Source organism: Chiloscyllium plagiosum, chromosome 33 (genome assembly GCF_004010195.1).
Source record: "Chiloscyllium plagiosum isolate BGI_BamShark_2017 chromosome 33, ASM401019v2, whole genome shotgun sequence".
Taxonomy (NCBI): Eukaryota; Metazoa; Chordata; class Chondrichthyes; order Orectolobiformes; family Hemiscylliidae; genus Chiloscyllium; species Chiloscyllium plagiosum.
In genome coordinates, this window is record NC_057742.1 from 11,381,204 (window position 1) to 11,403,179 (window position 21,976).

Here is a 21,976-nt window from a genome sequence, read left to right on the forward strand (position 1 = left end):
ACAAAGTCTTTTCCCTGGGGTCGGGGAGTCCAGAACTGGAGGGCATAGGTTTAGGGTGAGAGTGGAAAGATATAAAAGATATGGGGCAACTTTTTCACACAGAGGGTGGTACGGGTATGGAATGAGCTGCCAGAGGAAGTGGTGGAGGCTGGTACAATTGCAACATTTACGAGGCATTTGGATGGGTATATGAATAGGAAGGGTTTGGAGAGATATGGGCTGGGTGCTGGCAGGTGGGACTAGATTGGGTTGGGATATCTGGTCGGCATGGACAGGTTGGACCAAAGGGTCTGTTTCTGTGCTGTACATCTCGATGACTCTATGGTAATCGTCACATTGCTGTTTTTGGAAGCTTGCTGTGTTTGAATTTGCTGCTGCGTTGCTAGTATGATAATAGTGTCTACACTGCAAAAGAACATCATTGGGAGTGAAATATTTTTGGTACACCTCAGTGGCACAAAGAGCACCTTGTAAGTGTCTTGTCCCTTTCAGATGAAGAACGATGGGCGTCATTCAGATTCAAGCCAGCTGGTGAGGCAGAAATGAGAACTTCGTTCTTTTTCGATGAAGTTTATTAACTACTCAGTCTAACAGCTCCTTCCACACCCTGTGCCATCTGTGTACCTCTTTATATAAACACTATAAGTAAATAAATTAATACATTAATCAACTGATTAATTTATAGTCTGTATATAAAGGGGTTTTATATAAAATTAATTAACCCCAATCACTTAACTACTTACTTTAGTAGCAATGGAATGCTCCGACTATCTTGTGACATGTAGAGATATGTTATGTGGTAAGTTGTGTTGATTCTGTCAACCAGCAGCAATCATATTAAATTTGCAAAAAATGCAGGGTGCTGTTAGCTGCTGATTGACGGCATTCTTTGTTCTACAATTCAAGCCAGCTAGTTCCATTGAAAACCCCCGTAAGCTCGGTTTTGCAAATGGTAATTGCTTATTTGCTTACATGTTCTGGTCCAAGAAAGCAATGAATGACTTTGCATTTAATAACATTTATTACAAGGGCATTCTATTTGTCTCACTGTAAATAGTCCAGCCATTGCAACAGCAACCCTTTACCAAGGAAAAATAATTGACTGACTGCAAATTAATACACTTTTAGTGAAAGTAATTCCTTTTCCAATTTACCATTGTGCATTTTCATGCCCTCCCCACTCTACCTCCATGTCACCCACCTCTATCTCTCAACAGGAAACCATCCTCCCTTTGCCCTCGAGAATACACTCTCAAATTCCTCTGCCGTGCTATATTTTTAAACAACTTAAACTAACTCAGCCATTTGGTTACTTTGTAACTTAGGTAATAGAATCCATGCAGGCATGATGGGCTGAATGGCATCCTTCTACACCATAACAATTCAGTGAATTCTGTGAACGTATTGCGTATTCGCTGCTCAATATCTGATTCCTCTGTTCCTAGGTGTAGTATCTTGGGCCGCTGATGAATGTACAAAGATAATTGTTAGGAAACAAATCCACCAAGCCCACCCCAACCTACAGCATTGTGGCTGAAAGTTTCCTGCTTCCACAGACAAACTGCCTGGAAACTTGACCAGTGCTGGTAGGTTCCAAATTACCCTGCATCCTTTCTTGAGCCTCCCTTTCTTTGGAAACGAACCAACACATGTCTACCTGATTAATTGTTCAGTCACTAATATCCTCAACGGAATTTCTAATCCTATGATTCTGTGAGATAAATTGCTTCAGGTCTTTGCAGAAACAGGCCGCAGCTTCTCTGGTTCTGCTTCCGATCCCAATAACACACACACCGATGAAGAGATTGTACATTTAAAATATCCTTTCACCGTTTTAGCCAGATTCTGTAGATGGAATCCAGAATTGTTCGTCACAGGCAAACTCAGCATCAGTGCTTCGGGATCGCCCCATTATTAAAGAAATAATTGTATTTGTTTGGGGGCTTAGATTATCGCAAAGAACTTTTACACCAAACTGAGCACTTTCAGAGTGTAAACTGTTGCAGGCATATCAGCCTCTTAGTGTACAGCAAAATCCCACAACCAGTGATGGAATAATGATGGTACAGTTTAGGGAATGTAGATTGAGGCATAAAAGGTGGCCAGGGCTCTGATCGAAACAGTGACTTGGGATCTTTCATATTCTCCTAAAGGGATCCCCAGTTGAAAGTTCCATGTTAAAGATTGCACCTCTGGCTTTGCAGCACTCCTACAGTACAACACAGATGTGTTGCCCAATGTTTACACTTCAGCTCTGGAAGTGAGACTTGAACCCACAACTTTCCGACTCAGAGACTGAACTTCTATCGTGTAGTGATTGGAATGAGGTCAGCCAGGTGGATATCAGAATATGAGTTCCCTGATGAGGGCTGTTAGTCTTGTCCAATCAGGGAGTCCCGGCTAACAGATATGGGCAGCACGGTGGTTAGCACTGCTGCCTCACAGAGCCAGGGACCCAGGTTCAATTCCAACCTCGGGTGACTGTCTGTGTGGAGTTTGCACATCCTCCCCGGGTGCTCCGGTTTCCTCCCACAATCTAAAGTTGTGCAGGTCAAGTGAATTGGTCATGCTACACTGTCCGTAGTGTTAGATGCATTAGTCAGAGGGAAATGGGTCTGGGTGGGTTACTCTCCAGAGGGTCGGTGTGGACTTGGTGGGCCAGAGGGCCTATTTCTACACTGAAGGGAATCTAATCTAATATAAACAGGAGTGTCAGGGGTTCTGCTCACTCGAGGAACCAGCTCTAAGCTAGCTGGGTCCATGTCATGTAAATAAAGGGTGACTTAGTGACGGGCTACCAGCCGTAATGCAATTATTTCAGCCACCAGCTGATAATGTGGCATCTATTGTCTGAATTCATTCAGTCTCAACACTGGTATTAAAATATTGGGCTTGCATTGCAACAGAGCATTTGTCAAATGCTCAGCCTCTCCTTTAAAGTTGAAAGACACCAAGAAGACAAGACCTAATGCAAAAATCATCTTTGCTATCTTATGCACTGAAACATTTCACCTTCTATGCAAACATGTTTCTTTTTTCCACCGTTGGCCGTGAACTAAATGCCTTACAATTTTTCTCAAAGAAGACTTGGAATGGATTTCAGAGTGGGGTATTGGATTCAGTTCAGGAATCTTTTGGGAGAAAGAACATTGATTTTTGTGGGGAGGCTGGTGAGCTAAATGGCCCACATTGCCTCTCTGACCCGAAATTTATTACTTTGAGATAAAGCATAGCACTTGAGTCTGATCAGTCTTTTATCCCGGTTCATGACACACACTGGCCCAGAGTTTCAGGATCATCCATGAATGGGTTTTTGGGGCAAAGTGCAAGGGCCAAATCTTATTATTTTGGCTAAGTATCTGTTTTGTCAAGTATATTGTAGGTTTTATTTTGTCATGCAGCGTAGCAAGATCTCATGCCATATCTTACCCAAGCTCACCTTGTTAACTACTAATGTTGCCCCTTGGCTTCCTTCTCATCCAATTCTAGCCCCACCTTACCAAGTGTCATTTCTGCAACAACTCACCACTGCCAATATATCCTGGGATTGATCAACATCCCTGGCTTGGCTGCCATCTTTAAAACACTGTCAGTCCAGTCCCTGACATGGAAGACCAGTTTTGTGGGCACAGACGTGAAAACCCTCATGGACTGGGTGATACCAAGTGGGATGTTACATAGGAGATGCAGCGAAGTTGCTCCTGACATCAAGACAGGGCTCGCCCGATTTACGCCCAAGTTTGCCACAAAATGCGCCGTTACCTTTGTCACTCAGACCCTTATAAGATTATGTCATAAGCATCTTGTGCAGGGTGAGTGACGTCCAAGGTGCTCTTGGTATTAGAACTTGGGCATTGTTGTCAAAATCTAGGCTGGCATGGGGCTGTAGGAGTGACCTAAAGAGTTGGACAGTTTGAGGCCAGTAGACTGTGAAGGAGCAGGCTAGGTCAAAAGAGTCCTTTAATGTTAAGGTGGGATGAAGCCTACTGCTCCTTGTGGCTCTTCATTTTGCTACACCACTTATGTTCGTCAGCAGGCTGGTTTCCCTCAGTGTAATCCATAACAGCACTGATATTCTAAGATAAATTGCTCTTGGAGCGGGTCTCTCCAAGTAAGGATTCGGCCCTTTATTTGCAGTCTTGGAGAGTGTAAACACGCGTCAAGTATGAGTAGAAGTCATCTGTTGTTGTCTTTATTCACGCTTCCCATCCGCTATTTTGGTGTCACGAGAAATGAGTACCCTGGAATGAAGTTTCTGCATTGCTGTTATTCCAAGGGAAGTGCTTGAAACAGAATCTATATCCACATTGGTCTGACTTCAACTTGTTCAAAGAACACTAAGAACAAAGAAAATTACAGCAGACCCTCCAAGCTTGCACTGATCCAGATGCTCTATCTAAACCTGTCTGTATCCCTCTGCTCCCTGCCCATTCTTTTGTCTGTCTAGATAAGTCTTAAACGACGCTATCGTGCCTGCCTCTACCACCTCCGCTGGCAACGCGTTCCAGGCACCCCATCAGTAGGTAACTTATTTTTGAAGGAACCAGGGCCCACTGGACAACCATTATCTGTTTTTCTGTCCTGGTCCTGTAGAATCAAAACAGGTCAGATCTCATTTATTTATGACTTCTCATGAAGATTCTTAAAAACATATGGCTGTGCAAAGTATTCACATTTGACTTTTTAACAAAAAAATGTTATGGGATCTGAGCATTGTTGATGAGGCCAGCATTTATTGTCTATTACCAGTTGCCCTTCAGAAAGTGGGAGGTGACCTGCCTTCTTGAACCACCGTAGTCCACGTAGTGTACATACACCCATTATACCATGAGAGAGAGTTTCAGCATTTTAACCCAGTGATACTGAAGAAATGATGACATGTTTCCAAGTCAGAATGGTTTGCAAGAGGACTTGCAAGTGGTGCCATGCATGTGCTTCTAATGTTCTTTTAGGAGGTAGAGGTCTTAGATTTGGACGATGATGTAGATGGTATCTAAGTGAGTTGCCACAGTCTGGCTTGAGCTAGTAGATATTGCGACCACTGTAAAGGTAAAGTAACCATAGTCCTTCAGGACCATAATGTGCCCTCTCATTACATATACATATATTAGAGAGAGAGAGAGAGAGAGAGAGAGAGACATTTTGTGGTGGTTTAACCTGAGGGTCATCACACCTCAGGTGAGGGGAGTGATTGAGAGGGAGCATCCTTCACAGCAACACTAACGGTGTGAAAATTGAACCCACACTGTTGGCTTCACTCTGCATCACAAACTGACCATTCAGCCAACTGAGTTAACCAACCCCCATCTATCCTGGATGGTGTCAAGCTCCTTGAGTGTTATAGGAGCTGCTGTCATCCAGGCAAGTGGAGAGTAATATTCCATCACACTCCTAATTTGTTTTTTGGATGGTGGCCAGGCTTCAAAGATTCCAGAGTGACATACCTACTACCAGAGTGAATTCCCAGCCTTTGACCTACTCTTGAAGACACAGAATTTAAATGGCTCGACCAGTTAATTTTCTGCCCACAGTAACACCCAAAATGTTGATGGTCAGGGATTCAACAAATGGTAATGCCAAAACATATTTGTGTTCCTGGTTTATTGATGTCGGCACTACAGACAAATTTTACCAATGTTCATATGATTAGTGCTAGTTAAAGCAGACAATTCAAGCAGAAATGTTTCTGTATACCTGGAGATGGTCATTGCCTGGCACTTGCATGATGTGAATGTTATTTGTTGCTTATCAACCAAAGCTCGAATGTTGTCTCGGTCTTGGATGTGGACAAGGACTACCCTATTATCTGAGGGGTTGCAAGTGGTTAACACTGGGCGGTCATCAATGAAGATCCTTACTTGTGACCTTACAAAGGAGGCAAACTCGCTGAAGAAGCACTGGGCCTTGGACACTACCCTGAGGAACTCCTGCAGGGACACCTTGTGCTTGGTCTGATTCCAACCAGTGGAGAGCTCCCTCCCCACCCCACTATCCCCCTGATTTTCATCTGTCACCTGTACATGCTAGATTGTACGGATTCAACCAGGAACGGCAAATTCTGTTGGTCTGGCTGTCTACAAAACCAATAGAAGATGTGGTTTCATTTTCCCTCACATTCCAGCCAGCAGCTTATTTACGGAATGTTTTGGTTTTGAGGTTTCGGTTGAATGACCTGAAACTTCTCGAATGTTTGCTGCAGCCTTTTGTAGGACTGGAGAGATTTACCACAGATATGAAGGCTTAGGCTTTCATTAGTTGTATAGGAAGTCAAAATCAGAATTTGGGATCGGGAGATCCTAGTCATCCCTGAGGCAGAAATGGTGCATTGACAGCAGTGTTTACACATACTCCTCTGGGCTTCCAGCACAGTTTGACTTTGTACAGTTTGTGAGTGTACCCCATTATCCACCTGTGTGTGAGATCATTATGAAGAAATGGTTTTCCTGTATCACTATACTTACTGTGAAGGCTTTTACAACCTCATGTGGTCATAATAAATCTAAATGGAGATCCAAAGGCACTTTCAACAAAGTAATGCCACTGGAGCAACCCTGAGTAATTTCTTGGCTTGCATTGTTTTGTCGCATATTGATGCAGTATGTCATGAGTTTTAAATAAACATGTGCCACATACAGCTCTCCACTTAAAACATTGGAACGGATGAGGTCATTTGTCCCCTCAAACCTATTCTACGAGATTTTGTATCCTTCTTGTATTCGCCCACCTTGGCTCCATACCTGTCAATGCAGTTGACTGGCAGTAGCACAGTTAAAATTTCTCCACTGAGCTGGTATTTACTGCATTTTGTGAGAGTGAGCTACATGTTTAGCATGTGGAAAACATACTTCCCAAAATAACTCATTTGTTATCCACCCAGTCATTGCAATTGTTCCAACTCCTACGTCTCCTTCTACCTGGAGCATAGGCCTTCCAAGTTCACTCAAGGCTTTCTATTTTTGCAAGCTGGTGTGTTGTACTTTATCTATGTCTGATTAATGTCCCAGAAATACAGAGATGTCACTAGTTGTAGGTCCACAACAAGTTTATTTACAGTGCTTGAAAAGATCTCAGTGACCGAAGAATTCCAAATGCATGTTCACAACTTCTTAGGGCTTTCCAGAGTTTCCATTGACTTTTTCTCTCAGAGGTTACACTTAGGCTTAACCAATCAAGCAAGGTAAACAAAGATCAATCAGTAGACTAACATATTCAAACACAGAATAATTGAACCATTGAACACAACACAAGTCTTCTTCTGTTACCCTGGCTGCTTTAATCCCAACACTGTTGAAATGTTGTTCACCAGATCCAGGAAGTGAGCTTGCAGTTTACATTTAATTATTTAGAGGTGACTTCCAGCCATCAGTTGTTCAGGAGCAAGTGTCCCATAAGGTAAATGAATACCCGTCGCTTGTTAATTGGGCCCCTGTGAAAAGCCATCTTCTGTAACTTGAAAGTATTTGAGTTGACCTCATTGAAGTTCATGGTGTTTTGGTTGAGGCTGGCACACAGGTCATTGACAACCCCATGGCTGGCATGCCAAGAGGCTATGCTCATGGAGGTCATAGAGTCTTACAGCATGGAAACAGACCCTTCATCTAACTCGTCCATGTCAAACAAAACCCCCAACTAGACTAGTCGCATCTGCCTGCTCCTGTCCCATTTCCCTCCAAACCTTTCCTACTTTTCACCTCACCTTCTGCTGTGGCTTGTTCGGCCACAGTGGATGGTTTTGCTTTTGCTGACAGCCCCGTTGGTGTGTGCCAGCAATCAGACATGATGGTTCAGTTTGCCGTCGATCTTTCGGTTTCGGTTGCCGTGGGCACCAGGAGCCCACAGGCCGGATGTGAAAACTGCATGAAGTCCAACCACAATGCCAGCTCTGTGAAGCTCTGCACTCCCAAATGGGTTCACTTTCCTTCGCTGAGTTTCATACCAGGAATTTGGGATGCAGCGCAGCCAAAATGGTTGACAGATTGATTGCCACATCGGCTCCGTTCGCCCTGTGCCGATTCCAGCTGTCTGCTGGCCGCTGGAAACAGAGGAGGTGCATGAGCTTTAAAAGGCAACAGCAGTCACACTGCTGCTCTGCAGTAAGCTATCCATTTCATACATAATATATGTATAATGTAAGTGAACAATTCTACTCAATCCACACACATATTGAGCCCAGATTACTGTTTTTGAGACTCTTGACTAAACAGGCACAAGATAGATGGAGTTTCCAGTGTCTGCAGAAAAGAATCCAAGAAATCTTAATGCGGAACAGGATCCTAGTGAGGGTGGAGTGTTGACAACCACAGTGTCTGCTCTTTGACATTACTCAATTCAAGGAACATTCTTATATAATTTGCTGCTAGTCAATCCCTTGCAGTTAGGCAACAATTAATTCCTCTTTGCCAACTGGGCGGTTACTGCGCTAGTCTTGCCTGCAGTGACACAACGCGATAATGCCGGAGTTACGTCCATTTATTTTGGGGGTAATTTGGGATGCAGGACCAGCTCGCCTCTTTGCAGAGAGGTGGGTGGGTGGGTGGGTAGGTGAACCGGAGCCAGCCTTGCGGAGATAATAGTATGATCCACGTCATTGTTTAAGGGGCACACTGTGCTGAGGCTCACTTCCAATTTGAAGCCAGTGTGGACCAGTTACGTGGAGGAGCAGGCCATTTCTCCCGTCAGTCCTGCTGTGGCATTTCATCCAATTGCGGCTGATCCCATTGAGGCCTCGATTTTACTGTTTGCCCTTTTTCACCTGTGAGTGCCTTGTTAATCCCTGTATAACTGTACCTTGGGGCTCCTGTGGCATGGTGGTAGTGTCCCTAACTCTAAGCCAGGAGGCCTGGGTTCAAGTCCCAGCTGTTCCAGAGGTGTGTGATGACATCTCTGAACAGGTTGGTTAATTTTAAAAATATCCTACGACCCTGCCTCCACTGCATTTTGGGTGAGAATATTGCACCATCTAATAACCTTCTCTCTTCACTTCTTAAATGGGAGGCCTCTATTTTTAATCTGTTCCAGATTTTCCAACACAAGACACCATTTCCTCAGCGTCCACCCTGTCGTGTCTTTCCAGGGTTTCTATATTTCAATACCATCTTGCCTCATTCTTGTAAGCTCCAATGGTTGCAGGTGGAATCAGTCCAATCTCTTCTCACTAGAGAACTCTTTCTTCCTGTTCACCATGACCAACTATTTGTTTACAAATTTCCATATGGCACCTCAGAATCCAGAGCAAGATCACTGATAGAGTGCTGATGTCGATAATTACCAGGAGTCACTCGTAAATTCACAACTTAAATGCTCCCCCTGACACCCCCTTCCCCTTTATCAATATGTTCTCAATCCTTCTGAATGCAATCTTGCCCTTCTGTCATCGATTGCTGTCCCTGTACAGCCCCCTGTCCTCACTCATTTCTGTCTGCAAAAGAAGTGTTTAAAAAAATATCCTGCACGCATGTTCCATATAGGCAAACATTTGGTGAATGCTGTGTGTGTGCTCATTCACATACACAGAAAGCGTTAAGAGACTGGCCTCTTACCTCCCGAGACCTGGATTTTTATCCAGCCCAGTTGGTGGGATGAGAGACTCCTTTATCTGTCTGTTGACTTTAAGGGTCCTACCTGAAACAGAGTTGAACAGTCTCAGCTTAGTTCAGCCCAGTCCTTGATAGGTGTGGCACTAATTTAGCTCTAATAGTGTTTGCACCTTCTCATGAACAGAACATGACTCCGACCCTGAACCTCTTGCCTGCTGAACTGCAGCGGAATTGCAATTAATCCAAACTAGCAAACACTTACCATGGATTGACTGAAGGAGGACTCGTTTCCTTAGAGCAGTGAAGGCTAAGAGAGATTTGGAAAATGGTATTTAAAATCCTGCGTGGTTTAGATCCAATAAAGGGTGAGATACTGTTTCCAATGACCTGAAGGCACAGATTTTAGACAATTATGACAAGAGGAAGGACTATGAAATATACACAGTGAGACAAGGGGGTGGAAACGTTCATAGGTGGTCTTCCAATGGAGATTGGATAAATATTAGAAAGAAAAGATTCCAGGGAAATGGGGAAAGGGCTGGAGGAGTGGGATTGATTTCATTGCACTTCACGCTTGATGGATTAAGTGGGCTCCTTCTGTGCTGTGTCAGTCTTTTTTCTTCCAATAGATTAGCGCCGGCAATGTCAAGTTATTGATTATGTACCCTTGCCAATGCCACAACAAAATATATGTAGCTTTAAACCTTTATTGACTCTTTTGCCTGGGAATATAAAATGTTTCCTTCAGACCCACAGAATCACATCTCTCAGTACCTTCACCCACTGAAAACTGGAAAGGGACTGCACGCATTTAGTCTTGGTGCATAGTTGAACTGCATTTAAGTCAGATGTAAATCAATAACGTAAATGCACCAGTAATAAACTGAGGAAAAAACAGTTTGGACCAGTACTCTCTGATACATAACTATTATTATAGTCAGTCCTATTGGTCTACTGTTGGTACTGACCTATTACAGTAGTACTGATACTATAACCAGTATTACTGGAAATCAATACTGGTTTACTGGTCGTCTTCTGGTGGAATAATCATTAAAATGATTAAGAGCTTCAATACAGGAATTGCTTTCTCTGGTAGAAGAATGTTGCAAATTGGATGAGCACTTGAAATGTCAAAAACACTCAAGGCTATGGGCCAAGTGCCGGAGGTGGTACTAATGTAGATTGGTCAGTACAGACTCAATGGGCTGAAGGGCTTCTTCTGTTCTGTATGACTCAGCTGTAGAGCAAGAGAGCCCAATCTCAGTATTAGAGTTGGACCATTGGGGAATAAAATCAGGAAGCACTTTTTCATTTCCAGGGCTGTTGAAATCTGGAAATTTTCATAAGGCTGGGTGAAGTGACATTTTCAATAATGAGAGTGACCGATTTTAGTTAAATACGGATATCAAAGTACTGCAACAATGATGGGTTGAAATGGAGATTAGCCATGGTGTAATTAAATGGAAGAACATGCTCAACAGATTAGATTAGATTAGATTACTTTACTACGCATTGATTTCTAAAAACTTAACTCAGCAAACTATTGGTTCTATGAGTTCAAAAAAAATACTCCGTACTTTGAAGTAGATATCAGCAGAGAAAATTCCAAGTGCTACAAATCTGAAGCAAGAATACGATTTTCTGGAGATAGACATTAATGACTAGGAAGAGAAAACATTGGCTCTAATTTTAGGTGCATTTTTTTTTAATTCACTTGTGGCAGGTGAGCATCCCATTCGTAGTTGCCCTGATGAAGGTGGGGGGTGAGCTGCCTTCTTGAACCACTGCAGTCCATGTGTGACAGGTAGACCCACAATGCCATTATGGAGGAAATTCCGGGATTTTGGCTCAACGATAATGAAGGAATGGCAATATATTTCCTAGTCAGTTTGGTGAGGTGCTTGGAGGGGAACTTGCATGTGGTGTGTTCCCACATATCTGCTGCCCTTGTTCTCCTAGATGTAAGTGGTTGTAGGTTTGAAAGGTGTCGTCTGAGGATCTTTGCTGAATTTCTGCAGTGTATCATGGAGATAGTACTCGCTGCTACTACTGAATGTCGGTGATGGAAGGAATGGATGCTTGTGGATGTGGTGCCAATCAAGCGGGCTGTTAGGCCCTGGATGATGTCAAGCTTCTTGACTGTTGTTGGAGCTGCATCCACCCAGGCAACTGGGGAGTATTCCATCACACTCCTGACTTGCGCCTTGTGTACAGTGGATAGGCTTTGGAGTGTCCGGGGTAATTTAGCAACTAAAACACAAACTTATATTAACAGACAGACATTGCCAGAATTTGTCAAGTTTATTTCAGAAGGACTATATGTTATTCACATGAGGGTGAAAATACGTGCAAAATCTAATGATATGTCTCCAAGCTCATTCATCTCAAAATCTCACGATACCACACCTCAGTGCAACAGCACTTTGTACTTATCTTTATAATGCCATCAATGATAAGTCCAAATACTTCTGCAAGAGGTGACTGTTGAGCCTTATTGTGGGAGAAATAGACAAGGCCACTTGGTTGTGGAGATTAGTTTTGAGAATGCTTTTAAAGGTGATGAGGGAATGAGGGAGATGCAAAGATTAGCGAAGGAGCTTAAAGTAGGAGTTGAAAATGCTTTCCCACTCTCAGTGGAGAAAGGACAGTGAGTTGCGTGAAATGTATTTGAGATCAAAATCAGAGCACTAGAGAACAGGGAAGGTAATTTAAGGCACTTGGACAAAGATATTGCTGTCATCACATTGAATTGCCAAGGAGACTGCACGGAAGAAGACTGCTTGGTGGTCTCGAGAACTATGGTCATGGACGGAGGGATATTTGTACACGATGCGAGAAAGGTAAATCCTTCTACATAAGTGCTGTGATATTTTCACAGATCTATTTGCAGAATCAGGTTCAACTGATGTAATCAAAATGCGTTGATAATGTACTTTCTTCGTGGTAATGCAGATCAAAAGGATAGCTGGACTGAAGCCAGTATAAGTCTGTTTGAGAACATAAAAAGGCATTTTTGTTAACACAGAGTAGGGGAAGGGGCATTAAAGCTGCAGCAAACAAACATTTCCTGTGACATAGGTTTAAACCTGGATTGCTTCTGATGTTGGTTTGTAAATTATTGTACATCAGTCTCTAAATTTATTTGCTCTGCTAATCAGTTTAAAAAGCACTGCAATTCCCTAGGATGAGGAGGAGGCAGATTTCAAGACTAGGGGGCATATTTTTAAGGTGAGAGGAGAGGGATTTAAAAAAGATACGAGGGGCAAATTTATTTTACACAGACAGTGGTTCACATATAGAATGAACTTCCTGAGGAAGTGGTGGATGTGAGTACAATTACAACTTTTAAAAGACCTTTGGGTCTGTACACAAACAGGAAAGTTTTGGAGGGAGATGGGCCAGGACTAGTGGGACTAGTTTAATTTGGGATTATGTTTGGCACGGACTAGTTGGACCAAAGGGTCTGTTTCTGTGCTGTATGACTCTATGTCTGTAAAATTAAATATCTTATATTTGACCGGTGAGAGTAATAAAATGTACTGTAGTTAATCCTTTGTGCGGTAAACTCAGTGCAGCGATTGTAACAAGGTGAGCCAAGTGGACCTCCTAGATTGTGTGCTCCCTGATTGTGCTGTTAATTTGGTCCAATCAGGGAGCCCTGGCTGAGTGATATTAACAGGCGTGTCAGAGGTTCTCTACTCTGAGAGCTGGCTCTGAGGGATCTGGAGCAGTAACTCCACATGTAAATAAACGGTGACTAGTGACCAGATACTGGCTTCAGTGGAATTACTTCACTGAGAACTAATAAAATGGAGTATACATTCAATGCCAGGATAATACTTTGTATTAAAATCTCATATTTGGATGTGAAGTCTATGCAATATGAGAAAATGGGAAGCAGTTTTGTCTATTGGGATTTTGCAACTGGATCGGAATTTTCCTTCAGCTATTTGTTTGCCTAGACTCCACTGTAATGCAAACAAGAATTGTATTCAGTTTACGTCTTTGCTCTTCAGATTCTGTTCTCATTTTAAACTAATGTTGCCTTCCCTTCTTAGGGATTCTGATTCCTTTCCCTCTTCCTTCACATCTCCTAGTATCTTATGTTCTGCTGTAGAGGCAAGTCAGGCAGCATTTGAGTAATGGACACAAAGTTGCTCCTTGTATTCTGCACTGATTGGTACAAGCTTGGTAGTCACCCGACAGAGAGGCCACATTCTAGTCTGGATGGGAAATGAAACATTTCACACCAGTGCAGCATGGGGCACTGTTCTGGGGTTGGAGCTGAGGTAATTATTAGGGTGGAGCTCGGAGGACATCATTCCAACTATTCTGACGTACCTCAACACTGATTCGGCACCATATCTGCCTTACCTTCAGCATAAGTCTCAGGAAAGGTGATAAAATACACACCAGCAACATCTTGTATTTACTGCACCATATTTTAAATGTAAAATTCTGTTCAAATAACTCATTAGAAATAATTAATAGGAAAATGATGGTGAATAGACCATCTTCAAATCAAAATGTGATTGTTTGACTTATAAAACACTGCACAATTTTTAGAGTAGAAATTAATCTCATTAAGACATATTTATCAGGATGTCAGTTCAATGCAAGGCCCATCATTTTAGCTGTAAGATGACCTGTGGCTAACCTGGTTCTATGGTGGTGATCACATGGCCCTTTCTTTCTGACTTTGGTATTCTTGAAAGGGTTAGTCTAGTTGGTTGGTGGTGCAGAGTGATGCCAACAATATGGAGGTTGTTGCAAAGAATTCTCTTTCACAACCCTTGCCTGAAGCATGATACCTCTCAGTTTTAAGCCAGTATCAGTTGCCTTTCTCTCATGGGAGAGTAATCCTATAATGGAAATGTGTTGCTGGAAAAGCGCAGCAGGTCAGGCAGCATCTAGGGAACAGGAGAATCGACGTTTCAGGCATTAGCCCTTCTTCTAATGCCCGAAACGTCGATTCTCCTGTTCCCTAGATGCTGCCTGACCTGCTGCGCTTTTCCAGCAACACATTTCCATCTCTGATCTCCAGCATCTGCAGACCTCACTTTCTCCCCAGAGTAATCCTATAGTCTGGTAAGATTATAGCGACTTTCCCTTGAATGAATATTAAATGGCACTTATTCAACCCCTTGGACAAATAAATCAACTTATGACCTCAGGATTCTTCAGCAGACCCCTGTGGCTGCCAAGCAAAGGTCAGTTTATGATTTTTTTTAGTTTTGGAAGTGCCATCCAATGGAGGGAGAAGATGGAGGACTCCTCCCCTGATTCTCCCTGTGATCGCACTTCAACGACACTGCTACGGCACACCCCCTCCCCCTGCCCAATATCCCTCCTGCTTGCTGTGGTCAACTCCTACTCCCCTCCTGGGACTTATCAACACATCAATGAGAGTGAGGTAAGCTCTCATGGTGAGGTAAATGTGAGGTAAATCGATGTGAGGTAAATAGGCTTGCAGTGCTGAAAACACACTAATTATTCTGATTAACTCATGGCCTAATTCCAGTAGAAACGTGGACCACTTAACTTGGGCAGGTACTACTTTTATGAAAAGCATTTTGTCCTAAAAGCTATTGTGGGACAGTGCAGTATTCCTACCTCTATGCAAAAGTGAGGAATGCAGATGCTGGATATTTGAGTCGAGAGTGTGGTGCTGGAAGAGCACAGCAGGGCAGGCAGCATCTGAGGAGCAGGAGAGTCGACGTTTCGGGCAAAAGCCCTTCATCAGCACTTTGCCCGAAACATCAATTCTCCTGCTCCTCGGATGCTGCCCTGACCTGCTGTGCTTTTCCAGCACGACACTCTCAACTTCCTACCTCTCGGTCAGGAAACCCACTTCTTCCAGAGGCATGTCATAAAAAGTCTGAGCAGGTTAATTAAAAGTATCTTCCCACAGTCTAATCCCTATACCTTTGTTCTTCATGTCCTTAAAGGACTTTTGGAATTGTATGTCAGTCACTGTGCTTAATAATTATTGCACTATTGGGATCAATAAAGGGTGATGAATTAAGGGTTCCAGACAAGCAAAGTATTGTGTAACATAGAAGTGGATGACTTTATTACTGTGTATTGTCCACTGGTATCAGTAACAACTGTAAGAAGTTGTGTTTACCTTGGCACCAATATACTGAGCAATATCACTCAATAACCCAAATAAAATGTGACCCTGGTCCATGTAAGGAGATAATCAGACAGATTTGGTCTTTGTTTTCAGGACCAAAGGAGGAAGAGCTCTAGAGGGTGGAGACAATTGGGAGAGAATCCCATAACTTAAAACCCTAGGCAGTTGAAGATCGGATGGCAAGTTTTGAGGCCAATTTTGGTTGAAAATCGTTAATGACCAAGAGGCCAGAATTCAGGAGCACAGAAGTCTTGAGTCTTGCCCATCTAACAACAGCTACAGAAATTGTTGAAAAATGAATACTCTTGTTGGTCACGTAATCTGACTATGACCCTAAATTTCCGCCAGATCCTCTCAACCTCCTCCCTTAGTTCCAGGGGAGATCCACAGATATCTCCCCTAATTAAAAGTACATGAAAGGCCATCGTTAGACATTTCACCATTTTTAGTGTTTGTTTGTGTGTGTGTCCTTCTCCTGCTGAACACCCTAAGAATCCCAGAGTATATTTATTTTCAGATAGATCAATAAAATTCATGGGAGTTGCTGTTAGATTGTGAGAAGTAATCTGAAGGACCGATCTGAACCGCACAGGAAATCAATGAGGCTTTGTCCAGGGCCAAGGAACTATGTAATGAAGTAAAAGTATCGAACAGGAGAGAAGAAAAAAATTGCCAGAGCTGCAGCTCCCACTAGGAAAAAGACAAGATTGAAAGAAAAGTGGCCCTGAACTTTCTTCCATCAGTTTTACTGGCAGTAAGGTTCACATTTCCAGTATTATTAGACCAAACTTATGGTGCAACACAGAAAGGATTATTCCCTTTCTCCTTGTGTCATGCATTGCCAAGGCCCGAGTGTATTTCCACTGAACAATGTATGTCATTAGGAAGTTCTTTTCTGCATTGTTCTCATCCCCTTGGCAATGAAAGGTTATTGTACATTTCGTGCCTATTGTTGCTGTGTAATTCAATGTTGGGGTGAATCCAAAGCTATCTTCACTCATAAGGCTTTAGGTGTGGTTCATACTTTTGGCCTGTTCTTATGTGAGGAATAAGCTCCCAATAGCATATCTGCAGATGTCCCAGGATGCAAGGTGTAATTTTGAATTTTGAAAGAAAATGCATACTTTTTCAATGCTATCAGATACCTGATGTACAGTGAATATTTATGTAATAGGGCGTGTTCTATGCAGTACATTTTACTGGCAGAGACCTACAAAGCAGCTGCAATTAAATTAGTAACTTCATTGCAACCAGGACTTTTTTTTATATACAGAATTTCTACTTATTCTTAAAAACTGCAATTCAAATGTCTCATGCCTGAAAAACCTACATAAATCTGTTTGAATGTACAAACAAGACCAAGAATATAAAGCTAAATATTGTCAAGATTGCTACCTTGTGGCTTCTTTCTAGTCACCTGATCAGGTGTACCCTAGAGCACTGTGGGAAGCTAGAGAAGTGATTGCTGAGCCCCTTGCTGAGATATTTGTACCATTGATAGTCACAGCTGAGGTGCCGGAAGTCTGAAGGTTGGCTAATGTGATGCCACAATTTAAGAAAGGTAGTAAGGACAAGCCAGGGAATTATAGACTGGTGAGCCAGTCGGTGGTGGGCAAGTTGTTAGAAGGATTCCTGAGGGACAGAATTTACATGTATTTGGAAAGGCAAGAACTGATTAGGGATAGTCAGCATGGCTTGGTGAGTGGGAAATCATGTCTCACAAAATTGATTGAGTTTTTTGAAGAAGTAACAAAGAGGGTTGATGAGGGCAGAGCAGTGGACATGATCGATATGGACTTCAGTAAGGTGTTCAACAAGGTTCCCCATGGTAGACTGGTTAGCAAGGTATGATCACATGGAATACAGGGAGAACTAGCTGTTTGGATACAGAACTAACTCGAAGGTGGAAAACAGAGTGTGGTGATGGAAGGTTGCTTTCAGACTGGAGGCCTGTGACCAGTGATGTGCCACAAGGATCGGTGCAGGGGTCCACTGCTTTTCATCATTTATATAAATGGTTTGGATGTGAACATTGGAGGTATGGTTACTAGGTTTGCAGATGACACCAAAATTGGAGGTGTAGTGGACAGCGAAAAAGGTTATCGCAGAGTACAACAGGATCTTGATCAGATGGGCTAGTGGGCTGAAGAGTGGCAGATAGAGTTTAATTTAGATAAATGTGAGGTGCTGCATTTTGGGAAAGCAAATTTTAGCAGGACTTATACACTGAATGGTAAGGTCCTAGGGAGTGTTGCTGAACAAAGAGACCTTGGAGTGCAGGTTCATAGCTCCTTGAAAGTAGAGTCACAGGTAGATAGGATAGTAAAGAAAGCGTTTGGTATGCTTTCCTTTATTGGTCAGAGTATTGAGTTTAGGAGTTGGGAGGTCATGTTGCGGCTGTACAGGACATTGGTTAGGCCACTATTGGAATACTGCGTGCAATTCTGGTCTCCTTCCTGTCGGAAGGATGTGATGAAACTTGAAAGGGTTCTGAAAAGATTTTACAAGGATGTTGCCAGGGTTGGAGGATTTGAGCTACAGGGAGAGGCTGAACAGGCTGAGGCTGTTGTCATTGGTGCTTTGGAGGCTGAGTAGTGACATTACAGAGGTTTACATAAATCATGAGGGGCATGTATAGGATAAATAGACAAGTTCTTTTCCCTAGGATGGGGGAGTCCAGAACCAGAGGGCATAGGTTTAGGGTGAGAGGGGAAAGATTTAAAAGGGACCGAAGGGGCAATTTTTTCACCCAGAAGGTGGTGTGTGTATGGAATGAGCTGCCAGAGGATGTGGTGGAGGCTGGTACAATCACAACACTTAAAAGGCATCTAGATGGATATCTGAATATGAAGGGCTTACAGGGATATGGGCCAAATGCTGGCAAATGGGACTAGATTAGTTTCGGAATCTGGTCGGCATGGATGAGTTGACTGACAGGTCTGTTTCTGTGCTGTATATCTCTATGATCTATGTCTCTATAATTGGTAGCTACTTCTTCCTGCATTGCAAAGATTACATCTGGGCTCAATATTATTCAATGAATATAACTTCCTTGAAATCTGTTTGTGTCATCGCAGCATGTCATTCGAGGTAAAAGCTTCCTGAGTTGTAGTCCTGCTCCACAAAAAAGTCCTTGATTTTCCATAGGAAGTGTAACTGCTCCTTTCTTAATCTAAGTTTTCACAGAGATGTTGTGGTGAGCAGAACCAAGCGACAGAAATCTTGCCTCTGTTTCAAGCATGTTCAATATTTAGCTGCCTCTATTTAAGAAAGGTAGTAAGGAAAAGCCAGGGGATCATAAACGGGTGAGCCTGACATCAGTGGTGGGCAAGTTGTTGGAAGGATTCCTGAGGAACAGGATTTACATTTATTTAGAAAGAGAAGGACTGATTATGGATAGTCAGCGTGGCTTGGTATGTGGGAAATCATGTCTCAGAAACTTGATTAGGTTTTTTGAAGAAGTAACGATGATGATTGATGAGGGCAAACCAGTGGATGTGATCTATATGGACTTCAGTGAGGTGTTGACAAGGTTCCTCACACAAGAGGGAAAACCAAACTCAGCAGGGCTAGTTCTACATATTGTTGAGTTTAAGCAAACCTTGTCTTTCTTGTTGAGAGTTCCTCAACCTACAGCAAAGGAGTCACAAACTGATGGGGTACGCGTAAATGCTCATGAAGAGGCAGTAAGGTCCGTCACTGTCAGTGGTGTCATGTTCTGAATGTTTCTTTTTAAATCCCCTGCTCTTTAAACATGAGAAAAACAGCTGAAACTGTCAGTGAGAGTTTTTTTAAAAGATCTTAAAGACAGCTGGCCGAAAATAACCAAAAAACATTGCCATCTGGTCCTGCAGTTTCAATAGAGTTCTTTTTGTGACACTTCCCTTAGGACTACTTTTACGCAATTATGAATTCTTGGCTGTCATCTCAGCAGACGTTTCTGAGTTCACAGTTTGATCAACGGTTTAAAGAGATGATTAAAAACAAATTGCCTTTGATATGCATCTGAACAAAAGTTTGAGATATTAAAAACTTTAAATGCATTTTTTGAATGGTAGTCTTTCATTCTCAAGAATGTACGAGTGAGAGATGAAGTATATTGTTGAAAGTTTATTTATTTTCATCGCCACATGGCCCTTGGGGTACACGTATGGTGAATACAGAATGAGTGCCAAGAAGAAGACTGTGGGAGCTGGTAGGGAAAATGAGTTGGCATGGAAAACAGTGTTGAAGTTTTGGCAGAGACCTAGACAACCAAAGTGGGCTTACGAATCAGAGGGGCATGGGAGGACTCCCCCACCTCGCCCCAACACCTTGGCAATCATGGATCTGCTTCTTGTGTTGGAAGGCTGTTCTCAATCCAAACCCCAACTCTGAAAAAGTGAATTGGATCTAATGGGACCTTTTAAACTGAGATGGTAAGCTCATGTTGGGAAATTACCTGACTCTGCAATGTTCTCAGAAGCCAAACCCTAACAGTTGTGGCCACAGTTTACTTTCAAAAGTCTTTCTAGGGTCTCCGTTTTGAGGGGCCTTCTCAGTCTCCCAACTATATAACCCCCACCTAATCCAAGGGATGGGGTTTCCAGGCTGTCCAGAGAATCAGACCCTCCTATTGGTACTTTGGTCTGTGTAGCCCGCCTGCCATTCTTAATTGGACAAGGCACCCAGAGGCAGGCTGCTAATAGGCCATAGGTTTATGTGGGAGGGCAGTTTCTATAAACCATGGAGTCGATTCTAGTCCTAATGATCCTGATTCAGGTTTAAAACCTCAGGCTGTAAGATTCTGCCCAAAACCTCTGTTATCACAGTAATGTCCATCCATATACATAGACAAGTAAGTACACATATAAATGCCTTTTCAGGTAGTCCCATGAGAGAGTGTCCCTACCACTGAGATGGAGCCCTTGAACATCTTTTGAACTTCTCTGTATGTTCATGTCTCATTTGCCCTGGAGGTATGTCATAACAGATTGATTAGAAAATTAGTTACATATTTATGTAGTTTATTTAAGTATTTAAAGTAATATATAAATGCATTATTGCTGGGGAGCCTGTGGGCTGGAGTGCAAAATTATTTTAACTTATTCACATCCAATTAAAATTTTTGCTTTCATTAACAGTTTTTCCTTTTTCTTAAGACCTTGTTCAATATATAAATTGCTTATTTTATTTGTACTGCTCAAAAATGTATAAACGCATCTTACTCTTTAAGGGCTACTCTAATGATGACTGTGTAACCATTGTCAATTGTAGGAAAAGCCCATCTGGATCACTTTAAGGAAAGAAATTAGCCATCTTTACCTGGTTGGGCCTACATGTGATTCCAGACCCACAGCAATACGGTTGGCTCTTAACTGCCCTCTGAACCAGCTTAGAGAGCCAACAGTTCAAAGGCAACTCACGATGTGACAAATGCTGGCTTTGCTAGTGATGCCCACATCCCATAAAAGCATACAAATTTTCAATTATTATTATTTATTACAGCAACAAATTGTGCATTATAATGTATTAGATTTAATGTGGAAATGGTTGAAAGACATAGCATAGAAATGTCTTCCGAAGCAACAATAGGATTGACTAATTCCTTTATTCAGAATATGAGCTTGAGGATAGTCTTAGAGGATCATTTGGAGGCTTTAAGAAGGGGATTTATGGAAAGAATTCTAGAGCCTGAGACCAGGGCCGCTCAAAGCTTGCGAACCAGTGGTGGGCTGAAAGTGGGGAATGAACAAAAGACAGGAAGAGAAAGTTCATTGTGTGCGTAGTAGAAAAAGGAGGAAGTTATCAAGATGAGGAAAAGAAGAGGCAACGGAGGAATTTACACATAATGGTGCGAATTTTAGTTTAGAGATATTAAGGGACTAATGGCCAGTATATCTCAGTCAGAAAGACAGGACGAGCATGTGAAACTCAGTGTGAGTTCAGATATAGGCAGCAGATTATTGGATAAGTTGAGGGTTACAATGAATAGAATAGAGGGAGGAATGTTGGCTCGGAGGTGACAGCAGTCAATGGTTTGAGGGTAACGCTAATGGCAATGGTGGGTGGTGCTACTGAAGCAGTGGAAAGGAAATGGGGTTGGAAGCTCAGTTTATGGTCAACGGTGGAAGTTGAAAACGGATTTGTTCAGTTTGAGGTAGTGGCTGGGAAGAAAGATGCAAGAGTACGATTGTTTCTGGCAAGAACCAAAGGTAAAGACTTTGCTCTCCCCAGCATTTCATTGCATGGGCACATTAGAAAGATAGCCAGGCTGATTCTGCTTTTGTGTACGAAGAAAGTTCCGTTCAGTCCATCCCAATGT

General features: G+C 42.6%; 1 protein-coding gene across 5 annotated transcripts in view; it reads left to right on the plus strand.

Moving 5' to 3' along the window:
- The window catches only part of LOC122539828 (thyroid hormone receptor alpha), a 352,280-nt gene that overhangs the window by 58,281 nt on the left and 272,023 nt on the right, over nt 1–21,976 (plus strand). Inside the window, exon 1 of one of the 5 annotated variants that reach the window (XM_043674922.1) lies at nt 20,560–20,630. The exons of the other annotated variants lie outside the window; for them this stretch is intronic. The gene's annotated coding sequence lies outside the window, so the exon portion shown is untranslated. Of the gene's footprint in view, nt 1–20,559; nt 20,631–21,976 lie in introns of those variants that run through there. 5 annotated transcript variants of the gene reach the window in all.